Source organism: Leptodactylus fuscus, chromosome 7 (genome assembly GCF_031893055.1).
Source record: "Leptodactylus fuscus isolate aLepFus1 chromosome 7, aLepFus1.hap2, whole genome shotgun sequence".
Lineage (NCBI taxonomy): Eukaryota > Metazoa > Chordata > Amphibia > Anura > Leptodactylidae > Leptodactylus > Leptodactylus fuscus.
The window spans coordinates 8,241,889-8,262,336 of record NC_134271.1 but is presented as its reverse complement, the minus strand read 5'-3'; the positions used below and the strand labels follow the sequence as shown (position 1 = coordinate 8,262,336).

At 48.6% G+C, this 20,448-nt stretch overlaps 1 protein-coding gene across 1 annotated transcript in view; it reads left to right on the top strand.

Moving 5' to 3' along the window:
* Positions 1-20,448, top strand: part of HIPK3 (homeodomain interacting protein kinase 3) — a 63,473-nt gene that overhangs the window by 20,816 nt on the left and 22,209 nt on the right. The window lies entirely within an intron of this gene.

The window sequence follows — 20,448 nt, the reverse complement described above, 5'->3', positions numbered from 1 at the left end:
GTATTTTGCATAAGTAACCACCTATAAGGCTTATTGTGTCTGGACTTTTCTTGTGTATAAGGTGTTTTGAGTGTAAAGAGGTCTCAATATCCACAAGATCTAGATCCAGGCCCCGCCTATCTTGAGGATGGGGTTCCTTATCCCATTAGGCTAAGAATGTGTAATTCACTATATATGCACGGCTGTCTCTCCTTTCATATCTATAGGGTCTGTGACAATAGTCCAAGCTGACTGTTTTTGGAACACCCATAGAAAGAAATGAAGTGCGCCCTGCATGTTTGTTCAGACCAGCAGATCAGGGCCTCCGTTCCTGAGATAGATGTGGTCCTTCCTCTGAGTCCCGGATGTCTCATAGACTTAAGATGGTTGTGTCTGCATTGATATTGATGGCATATTGTAACGTATGAGTGGTTGTCGTGTAACGTCGCTGCAGCTTAGTCCCAATGAGGGGTCACTTTATTCCACCTTTAAGGATCTTGTTATAATGCACCTTCATTTCCCCGGTGTTTTGACTCCTAAGTCTCATTGTCCGGTATCTCGATTGCATTTCTGTTTTGCAGCATGATCTCCACTCCTGTTTGCTTGTGTAGATTTTGCCGTTTGCTACAGACTTTATTATTTCTCCGAGTAGGCAGGATAGAAGATTCTATGCCTTGTGCAATATTGCAGAGTCAGCATTTTACCGGTTCCTTCAGTCATTTCCTGTCAGCTTCTGCATCTTCCTTCACCATCAATGTTTCATTCAGCCGTGTCTTATAGGTTACTTTACAGGCTCAGGAAGGAGAATAAAAAATAATTCAACCCCATTATGGGTGTGGGTGATAATTTGGCACATGGGGAGGCTCAGTAGGGCTGCAGTGTGTCCTATTAAAGGGATTCTAGCATTAAAATCAATTTTTTTTCTCATTGACACGTAGGAATACCCTTAAGAAAGGCTATTTTTCTCCTACCTTTAGATGTCTTCTCCGCTCCGCCGTTCTGTAGAAATCCCGGTTTTCGTTGGTATGCAAATGAATTCTCTCGCAGCACTGGGGGCGGGCCCCAGCACTCAAACAGCACTGGAGGCGTCCACAGTGCTGCGAGAGAACTCTTCAGCGCCGCCTCCAACTTCTTCAGGAACGGCCTCTTCACGCGTGGGCGGTCAAACTTCTAGGCCTAGGACAGAGCCGATTGCGCATGCCCGCTGCCATAACAAAAATGGCCGCTTACACAGTAAGTAAGCAGCCATTGTCTTGTGGCCTGGTTGAACAGGCTGCATCTTCTTCTTGTGAGCTGATTACGTCATGTTCGTACAGCAGCAGCTCAGTCCCAGTCAACTGAGCTGCAATACCAAGCACAGCCCCTACACTATTGATGGTGCTGTGCTTGGTATTCAGTACCCTTACCCAAACTCCCAGGTTTCGGACCCTTACTGACCATAGAGTGGATCACTTGCCAACATCTAAGTCCCAGTAAACCCCTTTAAGGCTACAGACAACGTTGAGGTTTACAGTCATGTCCATTGTCCATCCAGCCGTGGCGTTCTAATGGTGGCACATACAAGGAGCTGTGAATGATGGGTGTTCTCATCGCCCTTGAACGTCTCATTTTATCCTACAAATGCCTGGATTTTTTCCCTTAATTGTCGGCTTTATATTATATAAAAGAATCCCAGAACTTTGCAGTTTTACAAGTAGGACTATGACGTAATCTTTCTATTTTGGCCCTTTTTCTTTCCGCCTCTGTGGTGTAGACGCGAGATCTCCTCCTATGGCTCGTCTTAGGTCTGTTTTAATGCAGAGGTGTTCCCATGTTACTCATGTTACAGGTCGGAATATAAAATGGTTAGTTTCTTTACACTAGGTGAATCATCCCTGTAAGCGACCGAGAAGCCAGAGTCAGATTTCCACAAATAACTACTTCTGTATCCCATTGCTGAAAATAACAGGTTCTGCCTCTCCACGTCAGGACCTCGGCGTGCGATCCGGGGCTTAGTCACTGTCACTGGATGCTCTTTGTCAGTCATAAACAAGTCACCGATATGAGGAACGCCATCGTCTCAAGATAGTTGGCTCGAGAGAGAGAGATAGTTAAGATCAGCTGTTCAGGGGTATGTACATTATGTCGGAGGAACTTGCTGATTTCAGCTTTAGCGGCCAAAAATCTAATGTATATGGAGGCCCCCCGACTCCTCCCTGATAGCAGATATTGAGGAAGAGCAGGATCGGGCACTTCGGTTGGGAGTTGGGGCATTGGCTTAAAGGGATCATTGGATACCCTTTTTTTCCTTCACTAACACGTAGGAATAGCCTTAAGAAAGTCTATTCTTCTCCTACCTTTAGATGTCTTCTCCACGCCGCCGTTCGGTAGAAATCTAGGTTTTCTTCGGTATGCAAATTGGTTCTCTTGCAGCACTGGGGGCGGTCCTCAGCGCTCAAACAGCACTGGGGGCGTCCCCAATGCTGCGAGAGAACTCTCCAGCGACACCTCCTTCTTCTGGAACGCCCTCTCCCTGTGTCTTCTTCCATCCTGGGTTTCAATCTTCTAGGCCTTGGGCAGAGCCGACTGCGCATGCCCAGACTACAAGAAAATGGCAGCTTACACGGTAAGCTGGTGTAAGCAGTAAGCGGGTGTAAGTGGCCATTTTCTTGTGGCCCGGGCATGCGCGAGGCCTAGAAGTGGATAGCCAGGAATTTACTTTTTTTTTGCAACTTCCTCTTGGATTTCTATCGCATCTAAACATCAGGTTTCTGGGTTGGTTCTGACTCACTGAGTCGATCATCTTCCTCTCCGGGTTCAGTGTGTATTACCTGTACTATGGCGGCTGGCAGACTTGATCAAGGCTGAACGACTCGGGTGCCAGACGCTGGTCAGAATCGGCCCCAAAATCCTAGGTTCTGGTGAAAGTGAACCCTGGTGGGGTCATGGAGGAATACAGCCACACAACTTCAATAGGAATACATATTGAACAAGCTGGCCAAGGCGGATTTACGCCATGTAAATTTACCCTTAGTGTTCCAGGTCTTCTGTTGAAGACCGAGAAATTGGAGGGGGTGGGGGGGGGGGGGGAGTTCTCCTGCTGAAGCCAAGTGCATGACAGACAGGAAGAGGTCGGGTCTGAGGTCTGTGGGAAAGCCGGGGGAGTGGGCGATCCTCCTGGTACATATATCAAAGCGTCCCGACAGAATCCAAGAAAGTGACCATCTTGGTGAGGGGTTTTGTATCATTGAAGGGCGTCTGGTGCATTCTGACGTCAGACGTCGGTGGGAACTAGATGTGTGCCAGCTCATTGCGGTTTTAATATACTGATGTTTTCCAGGGTTAGAGGCGTTCTATATTAACCATTGAGGGCCCCGCCATGTTTACAGGATTGAAGCGGCAATAATCTGCATAATATGGCTCGATAGGTTTTTCTTGCAACTCTCTGAAGCCGATCTGCAAGCTTTGGGTCTTGCTCAAGCATCACACGGGCAAATGTTATTCTATCACTCTGAAGCTCAGATCGCTGTCATGTAGCAGCTCTGCTTAAAATAGGCCCCCCGAGCCCGGGCCAAAGCCTGTCGACTACTATAGATGGTGAGGCTGTCTGACTCTGGAATTGAAAAAAGACAGAAGTGCGCTGCTAAGTGGGTGCGTTTGCTCAAGGTCAGCATGATCTAAAGTGAGCTGCTCTAGTACTAGGGGGCCACCTTCGTGTGCTGTATACTCTCCTAGAACTGGTGTATATTGTGCGTAGAATCATCCTGCACGGGGGGCCCTCCAATAAGCCGATATTCCCACCAGCTACCCGTCCTCCAAAACTGTTGCTTGCTTTTTGTGTATTCTGCCTTGATATTTGGTGTGGACTTTGCTCCTCCTCCTCCTCCTTCGATAACCCCCATATGTGTAGCCACCTCCTCATCGGGGCCCCTAGTTGGGAATACCCACCAGCAACGCAGGTCTCAGTTTTGTCTGAGCATCTCGGTGACCGCAGGGACACCCCCACATACACATCAGATAGGCACACGTGCAGGTTTCATTTTGATCAGGGTCTCTTGGGGAAAGTCGGGGCACTTCCGTATACCCATAACATAGCCACCAATACAGCTTTCATTTTGCTTAGGGAAAGTTAGGACACCCCCATACACATAAAAAGGCCTCCAACGCAGGTTTCATTTTGGTCAGGACACCCCCATACACATAAAAAGGCCTCCAACACAGGTTTCATTTTGGTCAGGACACCCACATACACATGCAATGGCCACCAACACAGGTTTCATTTTGGTCAGGGACACCCCATGAATGTTGTGTTAGCGTATGTTTCAGTGACAGGTGGATTTAGTCGGCCTAGGACGTAAAAAGTGAAAGGAAGAGACTTTAGAAAAAAATCTATAGTTAGTGAATCTGCGGTACTTTTTTGGTTGACCAAGTGGCATTTTTGTGTGGCGAGCCCCTCTTAAAGGATACCTCAGTGTTCATGAAAAGTTGAGCCGTTATTTGTTCATCTCCATGTAATTCTGCCAGGAGTAACTGTAAAATAGCAAATCCATGGCTAAGAAAAGCCCAAGTGACCATAATATAGGAGATCCAGGGACACTGAACTGCAAATATAGGGCCAATGCAGGCAGGAATGAGGCAGGTAAAAAGATCCCTGAGACATGAAAAGAGAAATCTTCGAACACGGACAAGAAAGCCGCTTCCTTTCTGTGAATAATATTTCATTTGCAATAACACAAGCAGACAGAAGACTTTTCTTATGCTGTGAGATGTGCAGAATGTTCCGTCCAGTGCACAGAGAAATCGGTTTGCAGATGTCTGTATAGGCAGTGGAGAATCAACCCCTCCCCTCTCCATTTACTGTGTGAAGAGCCCCTCACCCATCCATTCACCGTGAAGCCGTCTTGTGTCTATGGACGAACGTTCCCTGGTAACAAGGAGTGAACTGCAAATTACCCAGAAGGGAGACACCTAGTGGAAGGGACTTTAAGAAGCTTTTTTCAGGCTCCTTTTTATTTAGTGCATTACATTTTGGTGCAGAATCGAACCCTCTATGGAATGAGACTGCGTTGCCTGAAATGTTAGGGACCATTTACCGTACTTGGACGGTTTCTTGCATCACATACAGTAAGTAAAGCGCTTGTGATTGATGACCTCTGTCTGCCGTACGCTTCACATTCTCCAGCCCTACCGTCATTCCAGCACTTTATTTTCTGCCGAACATTTATTTTCCTGTTTCCTTTGGCAGAACTTCCGAACATGGCCGTTACAGGAAAAAAAAAAAAAAACCCAAAACCTAGCCGGTTGCCTAATGTATCCTGCAATGTGAGCTGCCTGTGTTGTAATAGATGAACTTGAAGCATTTCTTTCTATTGGTGTCTTGAGGAATGTTCGGAATGTGTTGTTGCCTGTAAATGGTCTGTACCTAAGATTCCTGCCGCAGACAAGAGCGCCCTATTAACCCCTAAGCTTCTGGAAGGGTTTAGGAGCCCTGCCAGAAAATTAGAGATATCAGCCTGAGTCTAGGGTATCACAGCTCAGTCCACTCACTTGATTGGGACTGAACTGCAACCAGGCCATGTGACCTAAGAACGTGACGTCACATCTGATGCTCCAATTTCAATTTGGTGTGTGGGGGTCCTGAGTGTCAGATCCCCATAAGTTTGGTCATCAAATTAAAAGTCCCGGAAGACCCCTTTAAACCAACCACATTGCGTTACAGTGGACATTATACTGAGCACCATCATACTTTTAAGATGGGATCAGAGAGCTGAGACCGGCAGGGACCAGAGAGCTGAGACCGGCAGGGACCAGGGGATGGAGACCGGCAGGGACCAGGGAGCGGAGACCGGCAGGGACCAGGGAGCGGAGACCGGCAGGGACCAGGGAGCGGAGACCGGCAGGGACCAGGGAGCGGAGACCGGCAGGGACCAGGGAGCGGAGACCGGCAGGGACCAGGGAGCGGAGCCCGGCAGGGACCAGAGAGCTGAGACCGGCAGGGACCAGGGGACGGAGACCGGCAGGGACCAGGGGACGGAGACCGGCAGGGACCAGGGAGCTGAGACCGGCAGGGACCAGAGAGCTGAGACCGGCAGGGACCAGAGAGCTGAGAGCAGCAGAGAGCGGAGATTGGCAGGGACCAGAGAGCTGAGACCGGCAGGGACCAGGGAGCGGAGACCGGCAGGGACCAGGGAGCTGAGACCGGCAGGGACCAGGGAGCTGAGACCGGCAGGGACCAGGGAGCTGAGACCGGCAGGGACCAGAGAGCGGACACCGGCAGGGACCAGAGAGCTGAGAGCGGCAGGGACCAGAGAGCTGAGACCGGCAGGGACCAGAGAGCTGAGACCGGCAGGGACCAGAGAGCTGAGAGCGGCAGGGACCAGAGAGCTGAGAGCGGCAGGGACCAGAGAGCTGAGAGCGGCAGGGACCTGGTAAGCGGAGCAGCATGGGATCGGTGAGGTTGTGAGAATTGCTCCTTAGGTTTTAACCCATTCTGATCCTGTTTAGGGATTTGTAAACTTTTCTCGTTTAGGGTTCAGGTATTTTTGATGGCAAGAATAGCTCGGTCTCTGGAGATTTTTGGGCAGAGCCGGTATTACAAGTATTTTGTGCTTGCACAGTGCTCAGCTGAAGCAAGAAGCCATTACACTTCACTGCGCAGGCGCTGAATGCCGCTGGATCTTGTACATAATATCAGGACGACCAGGTGTCTATTCTCTGATGTTGCACTCGCCTTTTTATAACTTTTTTAACTTCCTCCATCATGGTCAGACATCCTCTTCTTCTGTTCCTACCCTGTGCGAAGCCCTTGGTCTGTTCTCGGCCGTCATCCTATTGCCCATCCGATACCTTATGCATTTTAAAACCAAGACCTGTTTCCTTTATTCATGCTAACGTAACCCCTTTTGTTATCTCGGGCACCAAGGCAACTTCAGGGAAGTGTGAGATTTCATCCACTTGGCTTTGACGTCATTGTTCACACCAAGATTAAAATTATCATAAGACAAATCTGCAGACTACGGAGTGGTTGTGGTACAGGCGCCATGTCTACATAGAAGAGAAATCGCCGTGTATCTGTCCGAGATACAATTAAATCTGTGATATGGGAAGTTTGTTTTTGTGAGGATTTTAAAGGGACTCACCAGAACCAGCATATCACCCCAGCCCTGCAGATAGATAGGTTACTGTCACCAGAACCAGCATATCACCCCAGCCCTGCAGATAGATAGGTTACTGTCACCAGAACCAGCATATCACCCCAGCCCTGCAGATAGATAGGTTACTGTCACCAGAACCAGCATATCACCCCAGTCCTGCAGATAGATAGGTTACTGTCACCAGAACCAGCATATCACCCCAGTCCTGCAGATAGATAGGTTACTGTCACCAGATCCAGCATATCACCCCAGCCCTGCAGATAGATAGGTTACTGTCACAAGATCCAGCATATCACCCCAGCCCTGCAGATAGATAGGTTACTGTCACCAGAACCAGCATATCACCCCAGTCCTGCAGATAGATAGGTTACTGTCACCAGATCCAGTATATCACCCCAGTCCTGCAGATAGATAGGTTACTGTCACCAGGCCCAGCATATCACCCCAGCCCTGCAGATAGATAGGTTACTGTCACCAGAGCCAGCATATCACCCCAGCCCTGCAGATAGATAGGTTACTATTACCAGAACCAGCATATCACCCCAGCCCTGCAGATAGATAGGTTATGGTCACCAGAACCAGCACATCACCCCAGCCCTGCAGATAGATAGGTTACTATTACCAGAACCAGCATATCACCCCAGCCCTGCAGATAGATAGGTTATGGTCACCAGAACCAGCACATCACGTGCATTCACTTCACTGCGCATGCGCTCCAGCCATGGTGTACTCCTCAGGCTTCACCAAAGAACTGCACCAGGAGTCCAGGACTCGGGTAAGTCTATTTTTCTCAGGGTCACAGCATTTAAAAAAAGCTTTTTGGGGCACAACCCCTGATCCAGAAGGACCTGTCACTGGTTTAGTGTCCCAAATCACCCTGACACATTCCTTTTAAATCGTTGGGGTTGTGTCTATCCACGAGCTGCTGACCGGTTTCAGTAGCAGAACTGTGAATGCAGCTGTGAAGTATAATACAATAGTATCTCTATACAGCCTGTTACATAAGACTGCACTATCACAAATAATAAAAATAACTCATAAAAGGAGAAGCAAGTTTTCGGAACAGCCGGTCACACCTAGTAATAACCCAACGTGGGCCGAGCCCGGAGGAGTCAGCAGTGATGTCCTCCTTAAATAGGTCTACGTTTGCCGGCTGACACTTCCGTTTTGGTGACCAGCTGGTAATGGTGAACCCCTGGATGTGATCTAATGTCTCCCTCTATTTTCTGCGCCGCGCGGATTAAATATGTATGATTCAGATGCGAAAGTCAAGTCCTCCTCCGAGACCAAACTAGTTTGTTTTGATGCGCGGCCCGTTCACAATCCAGACCGATTCCTCTAGAAAAAAAACAAAACTATCTCGGTGTCGCGTGCGCACCATCCAGCACTTTACAGGGCAGATTAAAACGCTTTTGCAACAGGGATTGCCTGAAGTTCACGGCCCTGCGCAGACCGGTATTGTTGGCCATATTATTCCCTGCACTTCAGCATTTTCATTTAGATATTGGCAGAGATTCGGGCTCCCATGATTCCATTAGCTGAACGAGCCTTTCAGGCATGCATGGCCGCCCGCCAAGGCACTGGTCAGTAAATAATTCACATGGCAGCTGGGGTGTCTAGCTTCTATTACAGGGGCCGAGGCCGATAACATGTATTATTTCGACAAGGCTTTCATAGAAGCCTTGTACTTTGGATAATATTCTGCAGAGCAGTACATTACATGTCTGGTGCCAGGGGGTGCCCGGTTACCTTAACCCTTAAAGTGACAAGAACAGAGACCATTTTTACTTGTTGTCTCATGAACAACACTGTCTATAGGCATGAGTGTCTGATCGCTTGAGGTCCAACCACTGTCCCGGACTTGAAATTGGGGGTTACGTGTTCCCCCTTTGTGAATGGAGCGGCGGTCACTGTCGATGGGACTGGTTCAGAGCGCAGCAATCTCCATTAGTTGTGTCAGTGGAGTGGCGTTGGTCGGACCACGTCAGATACTTAGGCCTCATGCCATGACCAAGTGCAGTCCGAGGGGTTCCCATGCTAGTTCCAAGGATTATGGAGCATGTCCCATCGGGGGGTGGAGATGGATCCTCCCACTGAAATTTGTGTAGCACGTGGGACCCCTTGGTCTGCCCACTGGGTCCTGTACTCGAGGCCTGACTTGGATAGTGTTGTTTGTGGTACGATCCCTTCAATTGCCCTGACTCTTAGTCACGTTCACACACCGCGTTCTTTTCCCTATGGCTCCTTCCTCGAAAATCCTAAACTGAAAATGACCCCCCAATTCTACCTGCTTGATCAACATCATACATAGAACTGCCCTGCAGTACCAGGCACGAACACACCGGCATGTATGGCACTGTGCCTGTGTCAATAAGGAAAAGAACACGGTGTCTGTCGGAACGTCGCAGCCCCTTCATTCTGCTATTCCGGGCGCTCAGACACGCACCACAAAATGACTTATTGTTTTAGCGTTAAATACATGTTCTCCTCCTCTGTATGATCATGTTAGATGATAGGTTTAAAGAATTTTCCATGTCGCATCTGTATATAAATCCTGCAAGTTTATCTCTTCCCACTAAGCCTAATCATAGGCTAATAGTTGCCATTTGCGTAGGGTTGGGGGTTCTTTGCAGAAGTCTCAACCTTTACACCACAGACTGGATTACAATGGAAGATAACGCATAGCATGCTCTCCTTTAGACGTCAGTGAGTCCGCTCCAGACTGTGGCAGCCTATGGCCATGACTTTGCTGTAAAGCAGATCACTAAATGCTGCGGCACAAGGGTAACACATTTATTATCACCTTTATGTGTTTCGGTCGCAGCCGCTGTTCTCCTGGTTTCTTTCATGTGCGTAAGTAACCGGTTTAGCATCGGATAAGACAGGACGGCCTGGAGTAAATTAGATTATTGGGATGTCGGATTATTTCATGACGCTCTGCACTGACCTGTCCACTTGCAGCATGTATTCGATTCGATACGGTCCCCCCTACTGCTGCACATTGGTTCCCGGCCAGGCCTGGTGCGTGCCATAGGCCTTGATGTATATGGGTAGAGATTCTGGTATGTGTAACGTTACCATAGAAGTCAATGGAAATTGAGGCAGTCTGCCACAAACTGGTGGCTTCAAAGGGCGGTGGGATTGGCATGATCCCTACTGGATCCTACATGGGAAACATCATTTGTTATAGAACTGCCCCTTCATGTGAGCAAGACGGAAGTGTGTGACGGAACAACCTGTGGTCCCATCCCAGTCCGGGGCGACCCGAGTAATCCAACCCCGGCTTCATAGTCCTTACTGGGAATTCACAGTCTGCTGAATAAGACCATTGTTTACATCTAGGACTAAAACTTTAGACCAACCCCATATGGTCCGTCCTTGCACCCGATCAAAGGATTGGGTGATGGGCGACCCGTCTGACGTACACGAGTGATCTCCTTAAAGAGAACCCGCTCATTATCTCTTCACACTTCGTTGCATCATTTCTATGTCACAGCCCTGAAGGGAACCATTGACTGCTGTCTCCTGATCACGTTCCCCCTGCCCTGAGGTCCTTGTCTTGATACTAGGAGTTTTTCAGATTTGGGGGAGGGGGTCTTTTGAAATATTTATCACTTTTGGTGTAGTTCATGGGAATCGGTCTCCGGAACCAGCATGTCACCCCAGCCCTGCAGATAGATAGGTTACTGTCACCAGAATCAGCATATCACCCCAGCCCTGCAGATAGATAGGTTACTGTCACCAGTATCAGCATATCACCCCAGCCCTGCAGATAGATAGGTTACTGTCACCAGAGCCAGCATATCACCCCAGCCCTGCAGATAGATAGGTTACTGTCACCAGACCCAGCATATCACCCCAGACCTGCAGATAGATAGGTTACTGTCACCAGAATCAGCATATCACCCCCAGCCCTGCAGATAGATAGGTTACTGTCACCAGACCCAGCATATCACCCCAGCCCTGCAGATAGATAGGTTACTGTCACCAGACCCAGCATATCACCCCAGCCCTGCAGATAGATAGGTTACTGTCACCAGAACCAGGATATCACCCCAGTCCTGCAGATAGATAGGTTACTGTCACCAGAACCAGCATATCACCCCAGCCCTGCAGATAGATAGGTTACTGTCACCAGAGCCAGCATATCACCCCAGCCCTGCAGATAGATATGCTGGTTCTGGTGACAGTAACCTATCTACGGCAGGGCTGGGGTGATATGCTGGCTCTGGTGACAGTAACCTATCTATCTGCAGGGCTGGGGTGACATGCTGGTTCTGGTGACAGTAACCTATCACCCCAGCCCTGCAGACAGATAGGTTACTGTCACCAGACCCAGCATATCATCCCAGCCCTGCAGATACATAGGTTACTGTCACCAGAACCAGCATATCACCCAGCCCTGCAGATAGATAGGTTACTGTCACCAGAACCAGCATATCACCCCAGCCCTGCAGATAGATAGGTTACTGTCACCAGAACCAGCATATCACCCAGCCCTGCAGATACATAGGTTACTGTCACCAGAACCAGCATATCACCCAGCCCTGCAGATAGATAGGTTACTGTCACCAGAACCAGCATATCACCCAGCCCTGCAGATAGATAGGTTACTGTCACCAGAACCAGCATATCACCCCAATTATTTTTATTTTTTTTGCTTGACTCGAGTATAAGCCGAGGGGGGCTTTTTCAGTACAAACACTGTGCTGAAAAGTTCGGCTTATACTCGAGTATATACGGTACTTCTGTCTTATAGATTTCCTAATTAGACGACCCCCCCCATTGGCCGCTGGGGTGCAGTTGGAGTAGATGCGTTTTGTTGCACCTCCGTATACACCATATGAATGCCCAGTTTCCACATCTCCGTTATGGCCCCATTTTCCGGCACCTTCCCTTCGGGGTCGTTGTTTATTTCGGCCTCCGTTTATAGGAGCCGCCCTTGCGGTTTGCCAGACCATAAGTGTATATTTTGGCTGCATTCGGCCTCTGTGTAGTCAGATACGGTTGCGGAGGTTTATACAACGTTTGGCAGGTTTAGTTCTGACATTTGGTGTCTGTGATATGTGAGGTCTTGTAGGATTTGCCTGGTTTAGTCTCAGTTATTTCCATCTTTATGGATCTCCTCTATGGGACAGGCCGACCACTTCTCTGGAGAACGCAGAAGCCGGAACGACCTGCTTGTCGGATCCTAAAATACTTTGTGTACCAGAATGGAGGGAAGACGGGTGTTGGGTGTTTTTGTACGGAGTATAGACGTCCCTTGTTTTGGAGCAGTTTGCTTTACTTTTGGTACATTTTCTGGTTTCGGTATGTACGGTATTTCGGCAGTGACCAGGTTTGTCTTATACAATGCGATATTGTGTTGTCACAGTGTGCTAGTATTACGAAATTTAGAAAAAAAACAATCTCTCACCATGGAAACTGCTTCTTACCTGACTGGGTGAGGGGTCAGAAAGAGGTACTTTGTCCCTGCTGCCCCCTCCCCATCCATCTGCACACAGTGCTGTGTATATAGGTTAGGACTGTATGACCACTTTGGCTAGGACTCCTGACGCGTGACCAACAATCGCAAAAACGTGCTCTTTGGTCATGTGATGGGAGGAACGCTAGCTTTGCTCCCATCCTTGGGTTGTTCAGACTGTGCTACAGTACACCCCGTACGATCGGCCTCCGGTACACCCCGTACGATCGGCCTCCGGTACACCCCGTACGATCGGCCTCCGGTACACCCCGTACGATCGGCCTCCGGTACACCCCGTCCGATCGGCCTCCGGTACACCCCGTCCGATCGGCCTCCGGTACACCCCGTCCGATCGGCCCCCAGTATACCCCGTCCTATCGGCCTCCGGTATACCCCGTCCTATCGGCCTCCGCTATACCCCGTACGATCGGCCTCCGGCACACCCCGTACTATTAGCTCCTGCCAGGTCCTAATGCACACCATGGCGCTCGCAGAGGACACGGCCTTCCACAACGCTTCCCTCCCCGTGTGTAAATCCAGCAGTTCCGTTCCCTCTCGCCCTCCATTTGTCAGCTTCTAAATTGTGTTATGTCCCAGAGAAAGTCCATTGCCAGGAACATTTCCTGACTCTGATGCAGAGGAATTTTCCATGACATAAATTTCTTTTATTTTACATAGAAAGGTCTGGCTTTAGATATAGATTACAGCGGGGAAATAACGGCCCCGCTCACCGAGCTTCCTGGAAAATTTCGAGTTTTGGACAACTCTGGTTGGGCTAAAATTGCAAATTGATGTCCATCTTTGTAAGCCAAACACGGACGTGTACAGGAAGAAAGCGGCCCTGGTAGAAAAACATGGCGGATCCCAGAAACCGCGACACTCCTGTCCGTTGTAGGGGTTTGGTATTGGGGGTCCGTTCCATTGATGTTAATAGCACAGAGCTGCGATACCGCACACAACCTGAGGGGACGCTGTACTTGTCAGAAACCAGCCATGTTTGAGAGGATTATTTGGAGAATTTCGGGAACAGATAAGGAGATTTTAGGACAGATTCAGACCTGTTATCCAGCGCCCGTCAGGCTCCGTCAGGGGTTCATGTCAGGTTTATATAAACGGGATAATCCCACTTATGGAAATATTATTCCGCGCTTTCCTTTTACCACTATCTTTGCATTTAGATCTGTTTGTAGATTCCGTCTCCGTGTTTGGCGACGACGTCTTAGTCACTTTCATGGAGGGAATTGATCGTCCTCTCGCCTCTTCTCAATGGAGTGTGATGATAAATGGTCGCCGTCGTGTGGCAGACGTAGTGCCGTTCCTGGGGGACACGACTTGCACTTGTGTTCGGTTGTAAAAGGTTTTGTTTTACGGTGGTTTTGTAAGAAGGATGTGTCTCCGGCTCCTCCGAGGGCCGATAACCCTCCATAGACCTCGTGCGGCTGCTAATTTACGAGTAGATACAATTGGCAACAGCATAAATCTTAGCTACAAAGTATCAGTCTGTATACAGGAGATTTCCTAACCTGGATACTATTATATCAGCAGGAATTGCTACAGTCATAGGGCTCATTCACATTGCAGGATTAGTACAACGGCCAGCGCACAGCGCCATAGACTATATCGGAGCTGGTCACATGACCGTTGTTTTAACAGTTTGTATGAAATATTCACCCCAGCCCTTTCAGATAGATAGGTTACTGTCACCAGACCCAGCATATCACCCCAGCCCTGCAGATAGATAGGTTACTGTCACCAGAACCAGCATATCACTCCAGCCCTGCAGATAGATAGGTTACTGTCACCAGAACCAGCATATCACCCCAGTCCTGCAGATAGATGGGTTACTGTCACCAGAACCAGCATATCACCCCAGCCCTGCAGATAGATAGGTTACTGTCACCAGAACCAGCATATCACTCCAGCCCTGCAGATAGATAGGTTACTGTCACCAGACCCAGCATATCACCCCAGCCCTGCAGATAGATAGGTTACTGTCACCAGAACCAGCATATCACCCCAGCCCTGCAGATAGATAGGTTACTGTCACCAGACCCAGCATATCACCCCAGCCCTGCAGATAGATAGGTTACTGTCACCAGAACCAGCATATCACCCCAGCCCTGCAGATAGATAGGTTAGTATCACCAGAACCAGCATATCACCCCAGCCCTGCAGATAGATAGGTTACTGTCACCAGACCCAGCATATCACCCCAGCCCTGCAGATAGATAGGTTACTGTCACCAGACCCAGCATATCACCCCAGCCCTGCAGATAGATAGGTTACTGTCACCAGAACCAGCATATCACTCCAGCCCTGCAGATAGATAGGTTACTGTCACCAGAACCAGCATATCACCCCAGTCCTGCAGATAGATAGGTTAGTATCACCAGAACCAGCATATCACCCCAGCCCTGCAGATAGATAGGTTACTGTCACCAGAACCAGCATATCACCCCAGTCCTGCAGATAGATAGGTTACTGTCACCAGAACCAGCATATCACCCCAGCCCTGCAGATAGATAGGTTACTGTCACCAGAACCAGCATATCACCCCAGCCCTGCAGATAGATAGGTTACTGTCACCAGAACCAGCATATCACCCCAGTCCTGCAGATAGATAGGTTAGTATCACCAGAACCAGCATATCACCCCAGCCCTGCAGATAGATAGGTTACTGTCACCAGACCCAGCATATCACCCCAGCCCTGCAGATAGATAGGTTACTGTCACCAGACCCAGCATATCACCCCAGCCCTGCAGATAGATAGGTTACTGTCACCAGAACCAGCATATCACCCCAGCCCTGCAGATAGATAGGTTACTGTCACCAGACCCAGCATATCACCCCAGCCCTGCAGATAGATGGGTTACTGTCACCAGAACCAGCATATCACCCCAGTCCTGCAGATAGATAGGTTACTGTCACCAGAACCAGCATATCACCCCAGCCCTGCAGATAGATAGGTTACTGTCACCAGAACCAGCATATCACCCCAGCCCTGCAGATAGATAGGTTAGTGACAACTGAGTCAAACCGTGTTTTCCCTTTTTTGCCATTTAAAAAAAAATAAAAAAAATATGCTAATGAACGCTTTGGGCCACAGAAGATGTTGCCATTGCTCCAAAGAGCTCATTTTTGGGTTGACAGCGATATCATCTCAACGGATGCAACGATTTAGAAGGGGAAAACATTGTATGATTTAGGTAATCCTAGCCTATCTATCTGCGGGGCCGAGTTGATATGCTGGGTTGTGGGGACAGACCCCCTTTTAAGCCATACTGGCTTAATTCTGTGGATCTCAGGAGGTCTCATCCACCAGAATTGATGCACGCCATCCAGTGGCTGACAGCTGTTTTTTTGGTAAAACTGATGGTCGGGGCGTCATTGTTCTGGCCTGTCTGGATCCCTTCCCCTTTCCATGTTGTTCCTGTTATATCATTTTGCTGCGCCCCTGCTGGTCTCTACTTCCTGGTGTGAATGGCTGCTCTGGTAGTCACTGACTGATGTTTGTCACTGCTTCGCTAGTGGAAACTTCCAGATATTTCCTATGTGTCAGGGCCCAGGAAGCAGAGACCGGTGTGAGATATGTTTGGGGTGTCAGGTGCGATCCGTTTTGCAACTTTTATATTTTTATCCCTTTCAGAGCCCATTTTAAGATCTCTCTCCTTGATGGACAACCCCTTTAAAACCCAAATGACTTTTTCTTTGAGCACAACATTATTCTCATGGGAAAAAGCCTGCGACTGTCACAAACTATTCTGCTGTGTACACGGCTTAAGCCAGAACATTCCTCCATCCTATGTGAGATCTCGGCCACCTCTTTATCTAGGGCCACCCTTCTACAGAGCAGCGCCCCCCACAGCCCAAGTCTATATATAGAATGTCTTGTTTCCCGCTCGGACTTCTGGAACGTTCCTTTCAATGACAAATAAAACTTTTGATGAATTCTAAATTGTTTTTTTTTTCTTCCACTTTTCAGTCTCTGACAGAAATAGCTTGTTGTTCCCGGCAGTAGTCGTTTTCTCGTATCACTTACTGAAAGGATATTTCTGGAGAGGTCCCGCCACTGTTTCGGACATAATGCCAAATCGGCGTCAGTGTTTTTTTTTTTTATTTTTCTTTACGTGAATCACATTTGTCACAATCACAAACTATACGAGGGTGCGGGAGCCTCGGACGCGGCGGGGTTGGGAGTAATCTGCCCTCTCCATCTTTCCGTGCTTGTTGTGTCAATAATCCTTTCTACCCAAATAGACGACATGTGCCGCCGCTCCTTGGTCGCGGCGCTTTATTTACATCGCTCTATTCTTTCCTGCCGTCTCCTCCGATGGCACCAGGAATATCCGAGGCTGCGGAGATACGGCACCATCAGGAATGTGTCCGAGCAGGGCGGGCGTCTCCCCCCTTTTTTTGGTCCCATATTATCCCCGAAATATAAAGGCTGGATTCCTTCATCCAAACATTTGCTGCCGTTCACCGCATACATTTATATCCCTTCCTGGATTCCTCGGATATTTACAAAGGCCTAAAGCGAAGCGCTCGGAGTGTCGGTTATTTGTGGCGTCGTCTAACATTACATATATATATATATATATATATATATATATATATATATATATATATAGGCTGTTTTTTATATTGGAGTGTTTAGGGAAGATTTGATATATCTGTGAACATATGTATAGACCAGGGGGCAACACGGTGGATCAGTGGTTAGCACTGCAGCCTCGCTGCGCTGGAGTCCTGCTTTCAAATCCCGCCAGGAACAACATCTGCAAGGAGTTTGTATGTTTTCCCCGTGTTTGCGTGGATTTCCTCCCATTCTACAAAGACATACTGATAGGAAAAAAAACCCCATATGTATAGACCAACTTCTTTGTAGGTCATCCATAGGGGTCTGACATCCAGGACCTTGCAGATCAGCTCCCTGAAGAGGCTGCAGCGTTCGGGTGGGTGTAGCGACCCTTTAACTGACTATCAAGGACATCACAGGACCTGGGGCTTAGGGCTCAGTCTCATTCACTTGAATGGGACGGAGCTGCTGCTATACCATGTGACTGATCAACGTGACATCATCAGGACAGAGAGAGAGAGAGCACCAAACTCTTAAAATAACTGATCCCCCCCCATCAAACACCTATTTATGTCCTACCCTAAAATAGGTCATGAATAGGCAAGTCCCAGAAAACCTTCTTAACTCATTAATGACCAATGGATTTTTCCACTAATGACACAGGAAGAGATGAACGTCCGATCGCTAGAAACCCCCATCAATCTTAAGAACAGGGGTCCCAGGGTCCCACGTTGGATCAGAGAGTGGGACTGATGCTGGGGATACCCAAACAACAGAGAGGTGGACCCCTACCTACGGAGCCCAGCGGACCTTATCGACTATAATGGGGTCCATCGTTTGTAATCCGAAACTGGCGGAGGAAAGACGACTCCGTGCGGGACTTTTTCTTCCTTGCAAGGGATTTAGGTCCTTGCTGCTGGAGCTCCCCTGCGAACTGAATGATCCAGAGGATGCCCCTCCGTATAAGACATCCCTTTAAACTTTCTCGGTCCAGATTTTTTGCATTTGTCTGGTAGAGAATCCTGAATGACCAGGCGTGCCCTGCCCCCGCCCTCCTCACGCCTCCCTCGTCATCCTCCATTGTATTTAATAGCAATATAGGGCAGCTCCAGCGATGGCGAGCTTGATGGGCAGCCTGGAGCTAAATCCCGGGATTACGTCGGATTCGGCAGAGAAGATCAGTTGCAATCCTTAAAGAAGCTGAAATGGAATTGTTTATTTGATGTCGTGTCATTCCTGCCCTTGTATTCACACTATAGGGTTTGCGTTTTGCCTTCTTCTATACGTTGAGCGTTTCGGGAATTAAAGCTCATTTGTTTTTTTACCGCTACGATATTTTATGACTTTATTATTCCGATTCCAGCCCTGATACTTATTCTATATTACATTACCTTTAATCTGACACTTGAGGCTCCAGCGCAAGACTCTCGTATCACGTGGAATCTCACAAGACCAGAAGCGGAAAATAAGCAAAGAGAACCAATAAGGAAATGCCTCCATGAGGTCGGAAAATCAGGTTATAGCGTGACAACTTCTGCCTTCTTACGGAGGATTTGTTCTCTTCCAAGGCACTTGTGCGTTACTGCTGGATAATCCGAAATATTAGACAGTCCCGCACGTATCCGATCTCATTGGTCACTTCCATTCCTATGGGTCTAAGTGTTAGTGGGGTTTTTTGGGGGCTAAACAGATTGATAACCTATCCTGAGGCTCAGACATCAATATCAGATCGGTGCTCCGTTCTCTACGTAGTGGCCAGAACAGGTACTGCAGATCAGATTACCAAGAGATGGACCCCCAGCGATCTATCCTAAGGTCTAGTGGCTTGGACGTCCCATTGCACCTTCCTATTATAAAAGTGGAGTATTAACACAATGTGGGGGGTTCCTAGCCTCAAGGCGCAGCCATGGGATGAGAAGACCACCAGACACGCCGGGGTCTTCTCTTTACCCTCTCACATGGACGTCACGCTCGCCGCAGATCTCGAGTTCTCCTAATTTTTATAGAATTGAGTTTGGACAAAGCCGTCCTATCTGATCAAATGTTCCATTTTTTGGGAGGAAATTGCAAGGTCTTGTGATCCGTGTTGGCTTCACACAGTGTTCCTGAGCACAGAACACGTTACAGATCATCTTCGTCCCTTGGCATGTTCTTTTTTAGCCCTGTTCCTCGCTGTGCTAGTCATTATTTTTGCGGTGCACGCCATGAGGGGAGTTTTGGCAAAGCGACGGTTCACAACAATACGTGTTAAAATTAAAAATGTGAGCGTGTTTAAGTGTGGTTGGTAACCCGCTGGTACGGAGAATTAAAGCAGCTGCCGTTCTCATAACGCTGGCTAGGCTGCGCGGGGTTATTAGCTGGTGTGGCTGATACGACCGTCATTGTTATTCTTTCAGCTTCTCTTTAGTGGGGTTTATTGCGGTCACTAGAAGTTCTGTCTACTATACAAGGGACTTCCTCTATAGGCCGCACTGACTTGTTTAGGTCGGACCATATAAGAAGCCAATGCAATAGAATATATAAGAAGCCATGACGTCTCACTGGGACTGGTACTGCAGAGGAGTGGGAGAAGCTTACCTGAGCATCCGCTATAATGGATGGCCTTAGTATATACCGTATGCAGGTGGTCCCTTCCACATTCTTAGCTTTGCAGAACGTATTGGAAAGCTGGACGTCTTGTTCCCCAGTCTCTCCTTGCTGACGCTCCTCTCTACCCTGTATACAAGCAGAAGGAGTAGAGCAGAGATGGCAGCGAAAGAAAAGAGACTTATGGCTCCTGCTACTCGCTGCAAATTAAGACTGGGTGCAATGGTGTACTCACAGGGATATTAGGCATTTTATCTGGGGAATGCATGCACATGACAAATGGCAGAGAGAACCCGGTGACATCCTCAGACCCATTGACTCCAACTAGAGAGCCCGGGCTGCAAAACACACAGGTATAGGAGTTTACCCTGGGCTCACTGACTTGTATATGGGGGCCACAGAGATGAATGGGTCAGTGGGCTAGCCGTGAGAAATGGGAGTAGGATATTTGGACACTGGTCCACAAGGGTTAAGTGTCTTGAAGCCAATGGCTGCAAAATCTGGATTCCCGGGAGTTGCGCCCGTGGTGATCAGCTGTTTGCTGTGGTGGCTGTAAGGTTAAGGGTAAGTTCACAGATCCAGTATGGGGGGTGTGTGTACAGATCCTGTATGGGTAGGTGGTGTACAGATCCAGTTGGGGGGGGGGGGGGCATGGAGCGTACAGATCCTGTATGGGTAGGGGGTGTACAGATCCTGTATGGGTAGGTGG